Genomic DNA, 19642 nt, shown 5'->3' with positions numbered 1-19642 from the left:
TTTGTGACAAGGTTATCTGTTATTATTGATCACTCTTAGGTTTCTTTGTGTGCCAAAGGACATAAATCTATTAATTCCTTGTGAGCATCTATTTAAAATATAAGCAGAACATTGAAAAAAGAGGAGGAATCTAGTTATCTGTCTTCAACAATATTGTTCTATTTTACCAGTGTTGAATAGAGAGTAAGTGAAAATCCTGAGTCCTGCCTAATCTGCCCAAGAAAATAAAAGAATAAAATGTAGGGAATATAAACATTTATTCTCTCTCTAATTCTTTCACTGCAAGATGAGTTCTTCCCAGTTCAAAAAGATCACTTACAGGAATGAGGAGATATACAAAGTTTACTGTGGGTCATTACATAATACCTCTGATACTGCTACCCGATCTTCTGTACACCTGCATCTACACATCACAGAGCTGGGAACATCAAATTCTGTTCTCTGTTACTTCTACGTCAGGACACAAATTTTGCAACTCAGTGAATTTCTCAGGGGGTAAAAAGGTGAACCAGCTAATTGTGTGGTGTATCAGCTAGAGCTGTGCCATTGGACAGGAGATCAGCCTGGGGTCAGCTGTTGCTCAAAAGCAAAGATATTCATTTTTAAGCCATATATGTAATTACTAATTTTCCACATCGATTAAAATAGGAGACATGTAGTTACATAGCAGAGCATGATCTGTGGTTGCAATTGCTAATTCATTTTTAGCCATGTAAAGGAAGTGTAAAATAATGCAGGTTTATGCTTGCTTTGCAAAGTGAAAACACTAACAAAAGATTGGGAAATAGATGTAATCAGAAACCGTGATCTTGAGCAAGAGGTGATTCTTTTGCTTTAGGAAGAATCATAGAATAGCTCAGGCTGGAGGAGACCTTGAAGAACATCTAGTTCCAACTCCCTCCCATCAGCAAGGTTGCCAACCACTAGATCAGGCTGCCCAGGAGCCCATCGAGCCTGGCCTTGACTGCCTGCAGGAACGGGGCGTCCACAATTTCCCTGGGCAGCCTGTTCCAGTGCCTCACCATCCTCTGAGTGAAGAATTTCTTCCTAACATCTAACCTGAATCTCCCTTCTTTCAGTTTAAATCAATTTCCCACTGTTCTATCACTACCAGTCTTCATAAAAAGTTGGTCTCCCTCCTGCCTGTAAGCTCCTTTCAAGTACTTAAAGATTGCAGTGCAGTCTCCCCAGAGTCTTCTCTTCCCCAAGCTAAACAATTCCAGCTTACTCAACCTTCCTTCATAGGAGAAGCTGTCCAATCCTGTGATCGCTGTTGTGGCCCTTATGGGGACCTGCTCTTGTGCTGAGGGCTGCAGGCCTGGATACAGTAATTCAGATTCAGCCTCAGAAGGGCAGAGCTGTGGGGACAATCCCCTCCATTTCCCTGCTGGGCATCCATCTTCTGATGCAGGATGCCACTGGCCTTCTGGACTGCTTCTTCCACGAGTAACACTGTTGTTCCTGAAGGTCTCTCAGTTGGTGCTGAGCATTCTAACACGTATTCCTTCTAATATTTAGAAAATATTCCCTCCCCTACCTTCTTACCCCTGGGGGAAAAAAAAATAAATAAAAAGAAAGAAAGAAAGAACTTCTGTCTTTTGGGGCTACAGAAATCATCAGTACAGAAGGAAATTGGGATGTCTATTTACTTCAACAACAACAACAACAACAAAAACAAACCACAGAAATTCAGTTGTTCTCTGATCCACTTAAGCAACTCAATTTCCCCTTTGAATAGACAATGTTAACATTTACATTCCTGGAATTCATCATTTATCATTTGGCTATGTCATTCAGCTGCTCTTCCGATGTATCAGTCGTAAGATCTTTAAAGGCTAGTTGTTCATCTTCCTGACATGATGTTCTGTACTGCTGATAATAATTTGCAATAGTTGCTCCATGCCTAGCAAGAATGCATAAAATTTGTTGCCCTATTTTTTCAGGACCGTTCAGGCATATCAGTGGAGATGTTTGATATGGTAAAACACAGAGTGCTGAAAGTGGAGTATGAAGGTTACTTAACACCATATATCTTTGAAAATTCATTAAAATGATCCTAATGATGTAACAAGCTGTGGAATCCACACCGTAAATAAAATCAACAGCAAAATGCCCACTGACAACCTTAGGCTAGATTTGCTACCTAAATATATAGTACAGAAGTTGGGATATGGGTTACTTCAGGGTTGCCCAACAGACAGTTCACCATTGCAGGAACAGATTGTAGCACAGCGCTGGGACTCAGGTAGTTAAGAGTTAACTCAAACTTACTTGTCAAACAAAGGATCACCTGCCCTGTAGCTGAGCCTCTACGAGACAACTGAAGTCTAAGAAAATAGCTTTGTGATCAGGTTGCTTGCCTTCTGTTTAAGGAAATACATAAGCAGTATATATACATATAATTAAAGAGATTTTTCTTTTCTCGATATTCCTCCCTCTTAGTTCTTCAAGTGGAGAAGAATCTTGGATCCTCCTGGAGCAGCGGGATCGAGGGAAGACAGTCTGTGTGCAAATCAGTGTAACTTCTGCATTATTTCACTTCAGAAATTAAGGCCTTCTTTATTTTATGAGTCCTGAGCATTAAGAATAAAAACAGTGACTCCACAACTAGGAAAAGCAAGAATGGATTCAGGAATAGAAAACATAATCTTTGTAAGACATTTAAAATGTTGGTTACAGTTTTTGTTTTTTGTCTGTTTGTTTGTTTACTAATAGCTATTTTTCTTCTATAAAAAGTTATCATGATTAAAATTTCAGGGGAGATTGACTTAACAGCATTGTGTCCTTACTTAGGAGCTTCTTGATTATACCCTTTTTTTCTTCCAAGTAACTGCTAAGTTCAATATAGGTATCATGCATATTTCAGGATGGAATGAGTAACAAACAGCCTTCTATTCCCATTCAAAACGTCTGAACAATTAAGCTTTCAGATCCCTTCTGTATGCCATGCAGATGTGGTATCATCTGGCAGTCATTTCCTTCCAGCACTTGGTGTGTACCTAACATATGCAAATCAAAACAGTGTTCCAGATTGCTGGTGATCTGGTTAACAGTCGTTTTCCCCAGGTAAAATTCTCCAACCTGTTTCCAGCCAATCAGTGTGATCCAGCATGCAAAGCATGCATTTATGGTGATTAAGCACCAGTTTTATCAGCAGAGTGTGCATAATCAAGCATGTTTGACTCAAGTAGGGAAGCATAGATTAGATTACACAGTTAAAAGCTTTGATCCAGCCACTACCGATATCAGGTAAAGCTAAAGGAATCCACCAAGTCCTGGCTTATTTCAGTCTCTAAAGCAGTATGCTCAGGATAGACAGAAATGTCTTCAGTGGCAGTAATGGAGCGTTTGGTTGCCAAAAGCTGGAGGTGTGTTCTCCCTTCTGCTGACTTTGCTTCTTTGTATGACTGTCTCTTGCTAGTCTGAAACAAATATGCTTCTAAGTTCTCATTATATCACATATAACTCCGAAATTTACAAGCATTGATATTTGTCTTAAGGCTAAACACTAGCTGCAGGGTACAGGAATTTCAGTGAGACATACTCAGAAAAGGAATACAGCCCTTGCTCTAGAGTGGATGAAGCCAAAAGAAGTAATGAACTAAAAGAGTGCATGTAGTGTCAAAATATTCTATCAGGATATATCTGCTGTCAAGAACAGGAAATACTGTGTTCTGTCCAAATAACTATAGCAAAGATGATATGAAATTTTTATGACTGTTAACTTGAAACCAGCGCAGAGAATTAACTATAATCCTCAAAGTAACAGATCAATGCTTTTCACCTAATCAGCTATTTGCAGGGATACAAAATGAGGAATTGAGGAGCTGAGACTAAACTACGCAAAATCAAAGTGTGCAGCTGCGCAAGCAAATTAGCTTTTTACATTGTTTGTAGCAGTTACCTCTTGTCATCTTACTGTTAAATTCTCTTACCTTTTTTTTTTCTTTTTTTTTTGTTACCTTTAAAAACAGAAGGTTTATCCTTCCTTCCCAATTATTTTTAAAGCACTTGCCACATTCCCATCTGTTACAAGATATTTAAACACACTGAGTGGTTTACTCAGGTGTTTCAGCTAACAAAGGTCAAGAGAATTGGGTTATAAATACGTAAATCATTAATTGTAGTGTGTGTTCCTTTACTGTGGTGCTGAGAATTGCACAGGAGAACAGAGATTAAATACTTCCCTACATTTCTCTCGATGTCTGAGTTAACTTTACCTTGCAGCAAGAAGGCATCGGTTCAGCTGCTTTAGTTTCCTCTCTCAGCCTGCTGGGTTTCCACTGCCAAATTATGTCATGCTTAGCTTCCAGTGATCGCAGAGTCATCAAATGGCTTAGGCTGGAAAAGACCTTAAAGAACATAGAGGTCCAGCTGTCCCGCCACGAACAGGGCTGCCACCCACGCCTGATCAGGCTGCCCTGTCCAATTTGGCTTTAATTCTCCAGGGATGGAATATCCACAGCTTCTGCGGGCAAACTGTTGGAGTGCCTCACCAGCCTCTGATTAAAAAATTTATGCCCAGCTTCTAACCTAAATCTTCTCTTTCAGTTTAAAACCATTTCCCCTTGTCCTATCACTATTAGATAGTGTGAAGAGTTAGCATCCCTCCTGTTTGTAAGCTCCCCTCAAGTACTTAAGGGCCACAGTGAGGCTCCCTGGAGTCATCTTTTCTCCAGGCTGAACAAGCCCATCTTCCTCAGCCTTTCTTGATAGGATTGGTGCTCCATTCCTTTGACCATCTTGATGGCTCTCCTCTGGACCCTTTCCAGCAGTTCCACAACTTTCTTGAGCTGGGAGACCTAGGTCTGGACACAGTACTCCACATGCGGCCTCACAAGGGGTGAGCAGACGGAGATAGTCGCCTCTTGCCCTGCTGGCCACCCCTTTAGATATGGACAAGAATACAGTTGGCATTCTGGGCTGCAAGTGCACACTGCTGGTTCCTGTCCACCATTTAATCGAACAGGACCGTCCATCCCTTCTCTTCAGGGATGCTCTCAGTAAATTCTTCTCCCTGCACATGTATTTGGAATTGCCACGACCCAAGTGCAACACCATGCATTTCATCTTGTTGAACCCCTTTATCTTCTAATGGACCCACTTCTCAAGTCTGTCCAGGTCCCTCTGAATGGTATTTCTCCTTGTGTTGTATCAGCTGCGCACTCACCTTGGTATCATCTGCAAACCTGCTGCAAACCTGCAAACCTACACTTGATCCCACCGGTCCCAAGACTGACCCCTTGGGAAAACCACTCCTCACAGGCCTGTGCCTGGATATAGAGCCATTGACCACAACCTCCCAGCCTCCTGGCTGTGACCATCCAACTGTTTATTCACCAAATAGTCCAGCTTTCATATCTATTTCTCTTCAATTTAGAGATAAGAATGTGGTGTGAAACCATGCCAAAGGCCATACACAAGTCCAGGTAGTCAATGTCAGTTGCCTTTCCTTTGTCCACAGACACCATCACTCCATCATAGAAGGCCTCCAGATTGGTCAGGCACAGTCTGCCCTTGGTGAAGTCAGACTAGCTCTCTCAGATCACCAAGTCTTGTATGTGACTTAACATGGCTTCCAGGGGGATCTGCTCAGTGATGTTCCCAGGAACAGACTCGTCATTCTTATTAATGGGAGTGATGTTTCCCATTGTCCAGTCACTGGAGACTTTGTCTGACATCCATGACTTTTCAAATGTGATGGAGAGTGTCTTAGCATCAGCTTCATTCCATTCCTCCAGGACCCTGGAATGCACGTCATCTGGTCCTGTATGCTTGTATTCATTTAGTCTCAAAAGGTGCACTTTAACTTGCTCTTTGCTACAATGGAAATTCTGCTCCCTCAAGCCCTGCCTAAAAGTTTAGGGGCATGAGAGATGTGGGAAGCTTAACTGCCAGTGAAGACTGTGGCAAAGAATTTGTTGAATACCTTAGCCTTCTCCACATCTACTGAAGCCGGTTCTTGCTTCCAATTTTTTAGAGATGCCTGTCTATTCTGACCAATGTAGAACCTGCAGAACCCTTCTGGTTATTTTACATATCTGTTGCTAAGTTCAGCTCCATCTGTACCTTGGTTTTCCTCAACACATCTCCATATAGCTGAATGGCAGCTCTGTATTTTTGCCAGCCCACACACACACACACACATCCCTAGTTTCACTGCCTGTACATTTCCTTCTTATCCCTCCATTTGACCCGTGGTCCTTATTGCCAGTTTCCAGGCTATTCTTAATTTCTTATGCCAGGGGATGGAGAGCGCTTGTGTCCCCAGAAAGGTGTCCTTAAAAGGCTTCCATGTCTCTAAGAGCAGTTTCTCAGGGGATCTCATCCAGTAATTTCTTAACCAGATGGAAGTTCACTCTCCTGAAGTTCAGGGTTCAGACTCTGCTCTTTGGCAGGCCCATGTTCTTCAAGATCAAGAATTCAACCAGGGCATAGTTGCTACAGCCCAGACTGCCTCCAGTCTTAAACTTGTTAATGATCTCCTCTGCATTGGTGAGCACCAGGTCCAGCAGCACTTCATGCCTGGTTGCTTCATCCAGTACCTGGACCGAGACATTACCCTTAAAGGACTCCAGCAGCTTCCTGGATTGTTTGGAGCCTGTTCTGTTGCCTTCCCAGCAGACTTCTGGGTAGCTGAAGTGCCCTACCAGGATGAGAGTCCCGTCTATCCCTTCTGTGTAGGAGTTATTGGTTCTCCCAGAGAGCAGAACTTTGGTTGAAAGTGTTATAATATCAAGTACTGCGAGGTTGCCAGTCTGCCATTTTGTCAGGTGCTTCAATACACGTACACGTTTGTACCAGGAAGGATATTGAAGAAGATTTGGGAGATGACAGTCTTGACTGACTGATCCCACAGCATTTCTTAATGTGGGAATAGTTTCAATGAGTTCAGCAGGAATGTTATTAAGCTTAAAGTTAAGACTGAGATTTCTTAGTTGCACACTGGTGTCAATCTGAGTATGCAGTAGGTAGAAGCCTGTGTGACCAAACATGTTTGCAAATTATGGTCTACTACTGCTGTAGTGATGTGGAACTTCTGAGGTATGAGTCAGTTGTGAGGATGTGGAGTGGATCCCGTCTACTGCAGCCTGTTTGCTTTTCAAATAGCAGTGGCTAGTCCCTGAATGGATTCATATAGTGCTAACGAGGATCAGGCTCAGGATGTCGCTGGCAGGGCAATACTGCACTCAGTGCCCTGCTTTTGAAGGAAACTATGTGTGTGCTCTGGGGCTCTTGTTGTCCCATTGCAAGGAAAAGACCTTCATGAAAAGCTAACACTGAAGAAGAAATTTTAGTATGCAAGATACTTTCTTGCCAGCTGATGAGATTGGTGCTTGAGAAAAACTTGGAAAAGCAAGCATTGAAACTCTAAAGGAGATACAAAAAATGCAGTGTCTAGCCTTGGAATAGGATGTGTAGAAGGCAGATGTAGTCATGTTTTGACATCCGAACGGAACTAGCAACGTTTGACACTATGCCAGTTCAGCACTGGATCTGAAACTTTTGGCACTGTGCCTCAACTTCACAGCATTTTTAAGACTGCAGACAGAAAGAAAGAGAGCAGTAGAGATTTGACAATTCAGAAGATTTTAGATGTCTTGTTTCTGTTTCTCTTTTCAACTTACAAGAAACTATTCATGCCTTTCTGAAGCTATGGAGATCCTTGTTCTCAAAGATCAGTTCAGGGAAACGATCCACATCTCCTATTTATTTAGAAGTATTATTTAGGAGTGTTAAATTATATTTTGTCCTCCTTTTGCACGAAGATTACTGACAAAGAGATGAAGATATTATTAGCCATGATAGCAGTGGGCTATTACTTCAGCTTGGAACACCAAACTTTCTTGTTGAAAAAAAAAGGCAGGTAATGTTTTAATACCTTCAAAATATCAGAACTGCTCTGAGTATCTGGAAAAAAATGGCCACAACTCCTAACAGAATGAGAAAGACAAAATTAAAAATCTTTGGAGCTAGTATTGCAGATCAAGGATGCCCAGTCAAGAATGCAAATCGTCAGGATGCCTGATGCTTCAACTACATTCATTCTAGATTCAACGATACTTCACAGTTCAGCGAAATAATTTTCCTTGTGCCTACAAGAATGACTTAACAAAAGTCAGATGAAAATACTACGCCTATGTATCAGATGTATGACATGCAATCACAAGTTCCTTCACCAATCCAATAACCTTGTTTATAAAACAAAAATTATCTTTACAATTCTGATAACTGAGGATTTTTCTCAGATGCCTTTTGCCTGCACTCTGCATTTGGCACTAGTTTTCCTTTCACTCACAGCTGTGAAGGAAAACACCCTTCCTGCAGGAGGGCAGGGTGTTCTTCCCAGTGTTTCTGCTGTGGGCTTTTAATGCTGGAGGGATTGTTGGAGAGAGGGAGGGTGCAGGATGGGCAGCTGCCCAGGACTGCAGTCTAGCAGAGACGAAGATGCTAACCTTGGTCACTAGTGTGTGAAGGGACCCTCCTTACTGCTGTCTTCTTTGTATTGTTCATACTACACACTAATTTCAGTTCTTCTAGTAGCAGCTTTCATTGCCACTTACTGTCATATTCTGTTCCAGTATCACTTTGAGAACCTAAAAGAGCCATGCTGACTTGGAGGAGGAGGCAGAGCAGCAAGAACATTCATTCATCCGTATTGGCAAACCCTATACAACCCACTTGGTACTCTGCATCCTTTTCTTTTTTTTTCCTTTTTTCTTTTTTCACTCCATGTCCTGAATAGGATTAACAAATCGAGTTTTTCCTTTAAGCTCTGGTGAACTTTACTGAGATACTCAGAAACTGCGTCATTTGTTTTAAAAAGCCTTTCTCCCTGGTGGTTCTCCTTGGCACGGTAATTTCTCATCTTAACACAGGCACAAACATTTTGCCACTGACAGTTCTAGATCATGTCACCATCGGAGTGTGACATATTAACTTTCCAACAGTCTAGAGGTTTTATTTGTTGTCACAGGTCTCTTCAAATATTGACCTCTTTAAACATTAAACATTATGGACAAACACCCCAGAGCTGATGATGCAGAGATTGCAAAATAAATTACTGTTTAAACTGTGGAATGTGCAACATGACAATTCAGAGCAGCTGTCAGGACCACGTCTGACTGTGCTTTGGAAAGTGGTATCACCATCTATGATGCTGATGGTAGCAGAGGTTTTAGGCTTACTACAGGAAGCATTATTGTCAAGTAAGTATACTTACGGATTGCTTTAGTAACTTCAGATTAATCTCTTATTGACTGTCTTCGCTCTGTAGAGTTACTACTTCATTAAATATAAAGCATCATTTGTTATCTGAATACACAAAAAAATGTGCACTTACTGCAAGACATACAGCTGAGGCCTTCCGAGGGCAGAGTGACAAACCATGCTTCTACATTATACATAGTTTGCTTAGAAAGTAATGCTTCCTATTTATTTTCAGGGAAATTACTGCAGATTCAGAGAGCACAATAACACTATCTGGTAGATCAGATTCTCAGATACAAAACTATGTTTTCACCATAGTCATTGCCACTGGCTGCACATTTTTGCCAGTGATGAACAAGAGCCTGCATGCCATGGTCAAAATTCTGCATGGCCACTTGGCATGTGGCTTGTCTTTCACTATCACCACTGCTGAAACACACCACCCACCACCTCACGGTGCTCACAGCCACTGTTTGGTCCCCATGAACATTCAGCAAACATCAGTGAATGTCAGTGGGTTCTATTTCTACCACATTAGGAGTTCAGTTCCACACCTTGGCTTCATATACACCTCCGCATCAGCCACCATCTTGTCAGATTGCCCCTCTGTTGCCATCTTTCACATGGCAGCAAAATGTAATTCAATACTGGTGGGAAGGCTTGACCTCTACTGCCATACAAATGTCTGCCTCTGTTGTCATGGGCTTACAGAACAAAGCAGGAGGCATTACTATCAGAGCAGCTCTTGTAATCTAGCTGAGATCAAGGGTGCAATTTCAAAGCAAAACTCCTGGTCACTCCCACATACCATGTAATGATCCGTTCTGCAGGGAGGTCTTCCAGCACACAGTGTGGATTATTTGCAGGTACAGTAGCCCAGAACATGCACCTCTGGAATGTCTCTCATGAGCCCCAGCTTCATAGGGCTTCCAGTTCACAAATCAGACTAGTCTGGAATAAAACCCATTGAAATGAATGATTTGTAGCATTTTATGTCCTCAGCACCAACTGTTTTGCTCCACATATCTGCCAGTACTGTGTTACACCACTTGCTGGTTGTATTTACATAACTTCTTAGCTTGTTTGTGCTAGATCTCCACGCCTGGTATTCATTATTTTCCATTTGGTTTTCAACTAGAGTATCCCTTTGAGTGGGTGTTGACAAATTCAGAAAGAAGTAACCAATGTAAAATAAGATAAAATAAAATAAAATAAAATAAAATAAAATAAAATAAAATAAAACAAAAAGGGAAAGAAGAAAAAAGAAATGTTCTCTGGTTTAGAATGAAAATATCACTTCTCTCTAGTGTTTTTCCCTCTGCTACTGCAAAGCATGTGAGGGTAGCACCAAGGGCAAGGACTCCCAGCAGCAGGCAGGATTAAGTTCAGATTATTCAGGTCACTGTTACTTTACTGACTTCAGCAGGCAATATAGTCACACATCATAGATAAAGATCTGGAAAAACAGTATTTTGCTACGGGCATTTCAAATTCAGAATGTTAAGTGTTGATTTTAGGGACTGCAATAAGGATGCTGTGCCAGAACAAAACCAGGACCCACCCAGCTTTATTCTGCTGTACACCACAAACCTTTGGTTATACCATTCTAGCCAGGACAAGATGGAAAGATCCCTGCTGCAAAAGTGGCTGCTGAAGAAAACAATTCGCTCCACCAAGCTCCACAGAACTCGAGCCCAAGTCCTACGCTTCAGGCTTCTCTTCTCTGCATGTGTTCCTCCATCTAACCACAAGAACACATTCTCAGTGCTGGCAGTAATTAGAAATTACTTCTTCCTCAGAAGTTTACATTCATTTCCTTCTGTGTGAGTCTGCTTTAAATTAGGGTTATGGGTTATACTGCATGATTTTGAGGATGTTTTTCCCAGCCTGAATTCTAACCAGCAGAATTCCCCTCAGCAGATGTTGCAGGCTTGTTCTCCATCTGAAGATTCAAATATGTATCTATCTTATCTTCAGACATATAAGTTCCAAATTCCGTTTCTAAATGAACATTGATATACTGAAAAAAGCCATGGCTGCCTGGAAGAATGTCTTTCTGTTTGGGACAAAGATCTCTCCTGAGCATCTGAACTTACTTAAATGCCTTCCCCAGACACTCTTTTCCAAATATTTTGGTGTTCTGTGTGCAGAAATGTAGCACTACAGAAACATTAACAGGTGTCTTCTTTTACAGAAGAAAAAAGACCTATGCTTGCCCAAGGGTTACCTCCTGCATTTACAGTACTCCTAGGTCTTGGAATTTAATTTATTTCCCAGTGACAAAAGACTCATAGACCTTCCTACCAAATGCATCTGAAAACAGGGAGCATGACTGCTGTAAAGACAATATTGTTAAGTGAACATGAACTGGAATTTTACTAAGTCTGGTTGAATTTTAGTTGAAGGTTACAGTCAACTAAACCGACCTTAAAGAACCTGGGGATAAAAGATGCAGGTTAATTTGGCTTTAAATCTGTGCAGAATGGCGTAGCAATGGCACGACATGTCTTAAGGGGAACTGTTGGTTTTACTTTAGAAAACTGCTGAAAATTGTTTTCCTGAAAACATCACAATTCTGTCATAGACTTTTACCCTGCCAGAAGGTATTAACTGGCATGCAAAAAGATGCCAGATGGCTGACAAGAAATTAACTTGTTGCATATGAGCAGAGAACAGCTTATCCTGTAAAAATACCAAGTTTCCCACAAACACAGGGCACAGGATAGAAAGTCTTTGGTTGAATTTTCATGAGAGAATTTATGCTCCGAGGCATCTCAGTGCAGCCTGACAACAGCGGTGTTACTCGTGAGTCCGCCACAGTGGGTGAGTTATCAGCAATTCTTCTGCCATCTCTGGTGGAGGTTAAAACTGAAGACAAGTTACCATAAAAACAGCAGTTACATTTATAAATTTAGCCAAATATCTTTGAATATTCAATTTTGCAAGTGTTATTGTGCACCTCAAGGTTGTGGAGAAGGACTTCAGGGTACTGGAGGACAAGAAGCTGGACGCTGAGCCAGCAGCGTGAGCTTGCAGCCCGGAAGGCCAGCTGTGTTCTGGGCTGCATGAAAAAGGGGCGGCCAGCAGGAGAGGAAGGTGATCGTCCCCCTCTGCTCGGCTCTTGTGAGGCTCCATCTGCAGCGCTGCGTCCAGGCCTGGGGCCCAGCACAGGAAGGACGTAGAGCTCTGGGAGCGGGTCCAGAGGAGGCACTGAGATGAGCAGAGGGCTGGAGCAGCTCTGCTGTGAGGAAAGGCTGAGGGAACTGGGCTTGTTCAGCTTGGAGAAGAGGAGGCTGCAGGGAGACCTCAGCGTGGCCTTCCAGTGCTTGAAGGGAGCAGATAAACAGGAGGGGAACGGCTGTGTGTGAGGGTGGATGGTGATAGGACAAGGGGGAATGGTTTTAAACTGAGATGGGGGAGGTTTAGGTTGGATATTAGGAGGAAGTTTTTCACACAGAGGTGGTGAGGCACTGGCACAGGTTGCCCAAGGAGGCTGTGGATGCCCCATCCCTGCAGGCATTCAAGGCCAGGCTGGATGTGGCTCTGGGCAGCCTGGGCTGCTGGTTGGTGACCTGCACACAGCAGGGGTTGGAACTGGATGAGCGCTGTGCTCCTTTGCAACCCAGGCCATTCTGTGATTCTATGGTTCTGTCCTGCTACTCTTTAATTAATTACTGTCGTAAATACACATCACTGAGACTATCCTATTCAAATGATTATAATCTTATACACATGAAAAGTATTTTCTTTGTTAGCTTGAAGCTCTTCTTTTCTTACTGCCTCTAGTGCCTAAACCAAGAAGCCTGAAAAAAATCTTCTCTATTACTGCTACTTTCATTCTGTGTGCAGTAGCACTTCACTGCAGGAGTAAGAGTCTCATTAATTTTGGTGGAACTCCCAGTGGAGTACAAGCAGAACTCCTCAGAAACTGGACAACAGCTCAGCAGTGTGTTCGTCTCTTCAAATCTAGGAATAGTTCCAAACATCCCAGTGATTGAAGTCCATTGCATTCATACATGACTTAATTGAACTGGGACATTATGCAGAGATCTTTATGCAAGGATGTTTTATCTGCTGCTTTCTGCTAGTGCTGCCAACAGCAAAACTGAGCCCATGACAGTAAATGCAATCAGCATTTTAAAAAAGGAAACAGAACAAAATCCTTATTTTCCCAGGTAAGGAAATCACTAAGTAAGGGCTTCATGCGGCAGATTCTGCAATATATTAGATATGAATTAAATTCTGGAAACTGTTCAGTGTCTTGCTGATGTCTCCAAAAAGGAAATGAATACAATGGTGATGTCAAAATACTTCAGGAATGTGAATAAAAATGCAACCAACCAATTCACTCACACATAGCCGCTCTGCTGGGCTGCCTGATGGTCAGAGCCCCAATCACAAGTTCTGCTCCAGCTAGAAAAGAACATTTAAAGGGTTCGTACAGCCAGCTTTCTACCCAGGAGATGTTGTTAAAACACTTCAGTTCTGTTTTTTACACACTGTCAAAAGATTTTTTTGTTCTGCCTTGTTTGTTTTCGAAGGCAGAACAGAAATATTTACAAAGGCTCTACTCATGTCATTATTTGACCACTGACTGACACCTCTCCTACCTGCTGGTGAAAGCTCACTGAATTGCAGCTTTGACTGGAAGGAGCTGATAGTGAAACTGAACACCTCCTCCTCAATTTCAAAAATCTGCTCCTTTCAGCGAATCAAAAAAGGTCTTTTGTTGAAAGCGTACTGAATTTTGGAAAGCCAGGCAAAGCATTAAAAATATTTGTTTTCGGTTCTTTCCTCTGAGAACCAGACCAGCGCTGACCTCTGAGCTCAGTGGAAGAATTCCTCCCATTCCCACGAGTCTGTCACCTTGTGAGAGCCTGTTAGTTTCCACTGGGTATTTTGTTTCCTGCAAAATCAGTTGGATGGATGAAAGGCAAACTTAAAAATGCTGGGTTACCTTGTATTTGAGTTTTCCATGGTGGGAGAAAGCAAAGTCAAGGAGGTACCGCTGAGAGAACTTGTTTTCTGCATATGTTACTACAAACTTTGCCTTTTTAAGGCTAGATTTGGAAATTGAAGAAATAGGCTCATACTTTTAGTTTCACATTATTTAATAGGAAATGATTTTGATGTTTTAAAGCTGTATTTACACGAAGTTGCCTACTGAAAGGATTTCAACATGTTCCTATAGAACTTCTAGGCAACTGACACTTCTATCTTTTTCCAGTATTTTGAGCTCTCACTTTTGAAAGTCCCACTTCAGAAAGTTTTTATTGCAACACCAATGCACTCGCCTTTGTCTGTCAAACACATGGGAGCAACCTGGAATTTACATGGGTTGATGTGCTTAGAAAGGCTTGCATTTCAGAGACGGGAACTCTGAATGCTTATACAGTGTACGAGATAGAATCAGTCCTGATATCCAGCATGAGACTATACCAGGAATAAAGGTTCTGCATCAAATATTTTTGAGTTGTTTCTCTGCTAAGATTTATACAATTCAATATTTCAGAATATTCTGTTGCTTCAGAAGCAATATTGAAATAACAGAATCAGTAGAAATACCAGCATGAGAATTTTTAAAAATAGGGAAAAGCTATAAAAGTGATTATAAACCTATTCAAAAACACACATTTCTTAGTACTTTGAGAAAGTGTATTTGAGAGTTTGTTCTCTGGTTGATTGGTTTCTCTGGCATACTCCTAAGTATGCAGACTCTGAAAGTGACCTTTGCTGATAAAGTGTCCTCTTCCACGTTACTGGTGTCATCAGCCTTTCAGTATTTGAAATGCATATGGATTTCTTCTCCTTAACCTCAAACTTTCCTTTGAATGTGTTAGAATCATAGAATCATAGAATCATAGAATCATAGAATCACCAAGGTTGGAAAAGACCTAAAAGATCACCCAGTCCAACCGTTCACCTATTCCCAATAGCTCCCACTAAACCACATCCCTCAACACAACATCCAGTCTTTCCTTGAACACCCCCAGGGTCAGTGACTCCACCACCTCCCTGGGCATCCATTCCAGTGCCTGACCACCCTTTCTGAAAAGTAATACTTCCTGATGTCCAGCCTGAATCTCCCCTGCCGTAGCTTGAAACCATTCCCCCTGGTCCTATCACTAATGACACGAGAGAAGAGGCCGACTCCCAGCTCACCACAACCTCCCTTCAGGAAGTTATAGAGAGCAATAAGGTCTCCCCTGAGCCTCCTCTTCTCCAGGCTGAACATTCCCAGCTCCTTCAGCCTCTCCTCATCAGCCCTGTGTTCCAGACCCCTCACCAGCTTTGCTGCCCTCCTTTGAACATGTTCCAGGGCCTCAATGTCTTTCTTGCAGTGAGGGGCCCAAAACTGGACACATTATTATTGTTATAATTATTAGAACTGTTATTCTGGACTGTTGTGTCAGACTTCTATTATAACATTAACAACAACATTGCTCTAATTATTGATTTCACTCTTGAAAAGAATCAGTGAAGATTTGTGGGCGTAAGGTTTTGGGAGCAAGATGGTGGAAGAAGAGATGTTTGAGTAGAAGGAATAGATGTAGATGGCAATTTTGCTTTCGACTTTAATTTTTTAAACTTAATGCAGAAAATCTTATAAACAAGAGCCATTAGAAATGCTTTCAGAGGAAAATTAGGAAAATAATCCTGCTGGAAAAAAAAAAAAAAACCAACAAAAAGACAATTTTATTTGCAGCAATGCAGCCATCACTTTGGTTGGGCCTTTGTACTTGCAGTACAATTACTAAAAAAACAACAATCCAAAGACAAAAGCAGACAAAAAAACCCACCAACAACAAATCTCAGAACGCTTCTCAAGAATTTAAAAAATAAATGATTTCCCTCTCTGGAATTAGAATCTTCTAAAAATTAATTAAATTAATACTGACTCATGAGTCTTTATTTCAACTCTATACACTCTTACAGTCTGATATATATAAATATAGATGATACATATATGATGATATGATGATACTGGTCAGGTGAGCAAGGCTGTCTCAGGGTTTATCTGTATCCTCACATTCTCTTTTTGCACTAAATCTGATTTCTCCTCTTCCCAAATCCAACCCATTTCAGCTTCACAGAACGTGTGCTTTTATCTCCAGACACAGCTCCTGGGGTGGGAAACTTCTTGCTGTGTGTTTGTACAGAAGCAGTTAGAAAACTCCATCTTATCTTCAAGTTTTTATGCACTCTGTTGCAAAGGCACTCAAGTAAGTGCTAAAAACATCTGGCCGCTCCTGTTGAGGCCTGTCAAACTTGTATTACTTTTGGGTGGGTTGTTTCTCCTTTTGCAAGATGATCATTTAAAAAATGTAATTGCTAAATCGGTTTAGCTATTTGTACATGAACTTCACTAGTCACCATCTAAGCAGATAAAACATCATTTTTCACAAGGTTTTTGGCTGGGGGACATTAACAGTAAGAACTTACGTAATGCTTTTCTTGTAAAACAGACAGGCAGAGCCAACTGTACCATGCCTGCACTTTGCCACAAAGCATACCTTTGTGTCAACAGGGAAATGTGACCTGTCCTCATTTTGCATGCAAAAGTAGTGGCAGGTTTGGAGAGCTGCAGTTGGCCAATTTGGGAGTTAGCTTTGTGAGTTTCATTTGGGGTCAGATGACTGTGACAAAAAGAGATCCCTCTTTCGACAAGCAAAACTTATTTCTGTATACATATATAGGTATAAAACTGAAATGGGCAATGTTTCTGACATATGGTCTACATCAGAAACTGACCATATTCTGAATGAAGTCCAAATGCTGAGCCTTGTCTGAATAGCTTGGTTCTTCTGAAATCAGCAGGAATTCTAACTGAATACATCCGAGATCGGAATTCAACCCTGATTTGAGCTCAGATCGATATAAGTACATGATTTCACCAGCTCCACGTGAGTGTAATAAAGTAGAGCGTAAGCCATCAAATAATTGATTTGCACACTTGTTAAAGCTACATGACAGGGTTTTATTTTAAAAGCAGTGCCAGGAACTGAAAATTGCTGTAAACTGAGTGAAAGCCCTCTTGTAAAATAGGAGATATTCAGCAGAATGTAGCTTAGCTGCTCTGAGTGTTAGCTGTCAATCTAAAGCTGTTGAGAAATATAGCACCAAAGCTAAAAGAGAAGCAACTGGTGAGTGATTTTCAGCCCAGCAAGTCAGCTCAACTGCAGTACAATAAAAAAAAGACAATTAAAAAAAAAAAAAAAGCTGAGCATTTCTAGTTAGATCCAAGAGAAAAGTGCACAAGTTGTACTCTATTCTCTCTTGCACTGAAAAGAGTGTTTTCTGCTCTGGGACTCCCACTGCCCTGTTGCCTACTGCAGGCTCGTAGTTGTGTATGGATACAGTCTTTTACATTTGGCTATCTATACACACAGATACAGTTGTTTGCATGTAGAAATTTGTCATAAACTATCACAAAATGGAATTATTTTTATTTTAAAAATCCTTCCAGAAAGCATCTTCCTTATCTATTTATTTCATTTATATTCTCAGAACGGGCAAAATTAGCCCCCAGAAATCTAAAATTTGCTTTTTCTTGGTCAGTTTAGCTGATGTTATAGGTGTTGAGTTAGTGTTCTAGAGAGGATAAAATAAAATCAGTCAAGGAAAGGCTAAAATGTTGAATAGACTTTAAGTGTTTGCATCGTATGGAACAGTGTTTAAGTTTCTGTCTTCCCAAGTGAAAGTGGAGAATTTTATCAGAAAGTGACGTAATATGTGCTCTATTTTGAACTGTGCTAAGATTCAAAGTATTTCACTACTAAGGGAGAAGCACTGAGAACTTCAATAAGTGAGGCTTTGAGTCGGAGCCAAAAGTAATCAAACTGTTTTCCAGCTGCTGCTGTGCAACCAGGCCACCAGGGCTTGTGGTTACATTTAACCTTGAGCAGTTCTGCCTTGTTCACACAGCATTCATTTCAGTGAGATTCTACTGACCAATGACCAGCAATAAAGACACTGTCTGAACTTCGTCTGTATTGGAGTATGTAAAATACAACTACAGACCAAGCAACCTGTCGCAGTGAATAGTAGGGATACTTAACAGCTTAGGAGAAGAAGTGAACTAAAAATGCGATTTAATTGCAACTCTGGTGGAAAAATGTTGTGTTTGTTGAAAAACGTGATTTTCTCAGCTGAAAGCCAACCAGGAAAGAAGCTTGAAAAAAGTGGAAAACAGCAAACAAATTCCTTTGAGATGAACTCATATTGCACTCAGCAAAGGAAAGTGGTGAAAACAAGTAGTTTGGAACCAGAATATGGCATCACGATCTCCGGCCCCACGCACTAAGGCCCCAGCCCAGGCATTTTTGGTCCATTTTTGGCAACTCCTGGAAGAACAATCTGTTCCCTGTTTGATGCAACTTAACTCGCAGGAATTTGTAAATGATAGCTGCCCAAGCTGACGGGGACCTAACAGGTGTGAAGAACATTACTGCCTCGCTGATGCCCTTTCCAGCACCGGAAGAGAAAAACCTTACTCTCAGTATCGTAAAGGTAGAGACACTTCAACGCCACTGAGTCCAGTTCTGCTGCCATGGGAGACAATGGCAAAAAATCAGATTTTTTATAAAAGCACTTGTTTGAAGAGCTCTTCTGAATAGAACTATTACCTTATCACAAATTTCCTGTCAATTAGATTGTATTTATTATTGTTTCCATCATTACCATTACTACCATTTTGCTGGTATTACTGACCTGTAACAGGGTCCAACTCTGTCGGGAAACTTTCTTTAAAACAGCAGATTGCCATCTCAGCCATGAATTTCTTCCAAGATTAGATCATACATGCTTGTTGTCTTCATGCTGCAAAAGGTCACATGTGCCAGAATCCTCGTCCATCTTTCCTATTCTATTAACTGGTCTAATAGTGCTTGCACAAAGACGTCATATTTTGGTTTGCATGAGTTTCTGGGATAGTGTTCTTACTAACTCCAGAACGGTAAAAACAAGTTACAAGACCCAACCTCATTGTGATTTTTATGAGGCGGTTATCTTCTCCGTGCCTCACGTTTGCCTGTGAGGATCATATGAAGAGGTGATGCCAGAAGAGGAGTACGGAGAAGCTACAGACAATCCTGGAAGATACAGAGGTAACCTGAGAAGTGTAGAACAGCTGGCCTCTGAGCTCCAGTGCCAAGATGCAGGTAGCTAATAAAGGATTTGTGCTTGGTTGTTGTGCCACAGACCTGCAACATTCCCAAAGCATTTAAGAGCCTGACGTGGACAGATCAGATCAGTGAGTGTGCTGCATCAGTTCTCTAACATTGTTCCACTAACAAAAAAGAACGTTTCCTGATATAAACACGAGCAGTTCAAATGAGATTGCTTTAAGAGATGTCTACTATCTACCTTAATCCACGGTGTCCCAACCTTTGTAGACAAGACCGTGTACTTTGGCCCTTAATAGGAACTTGAT

Source organism: Lagopus muta, chromosome Z (assembly GCF_023343835.1).
Source record: "Lagopus muta isolate bLagMut1 chromosome Z, bLagMut1 primary, whole genome shotgun sequence".
NCBI lineage: Eukaryota > Metazoa > Chordata > Aves > Galliformes > Phasianidae > Lagopus > Lagopus muta.
This window is presented reverse-complemented; position numbering follows the sequence as displayed.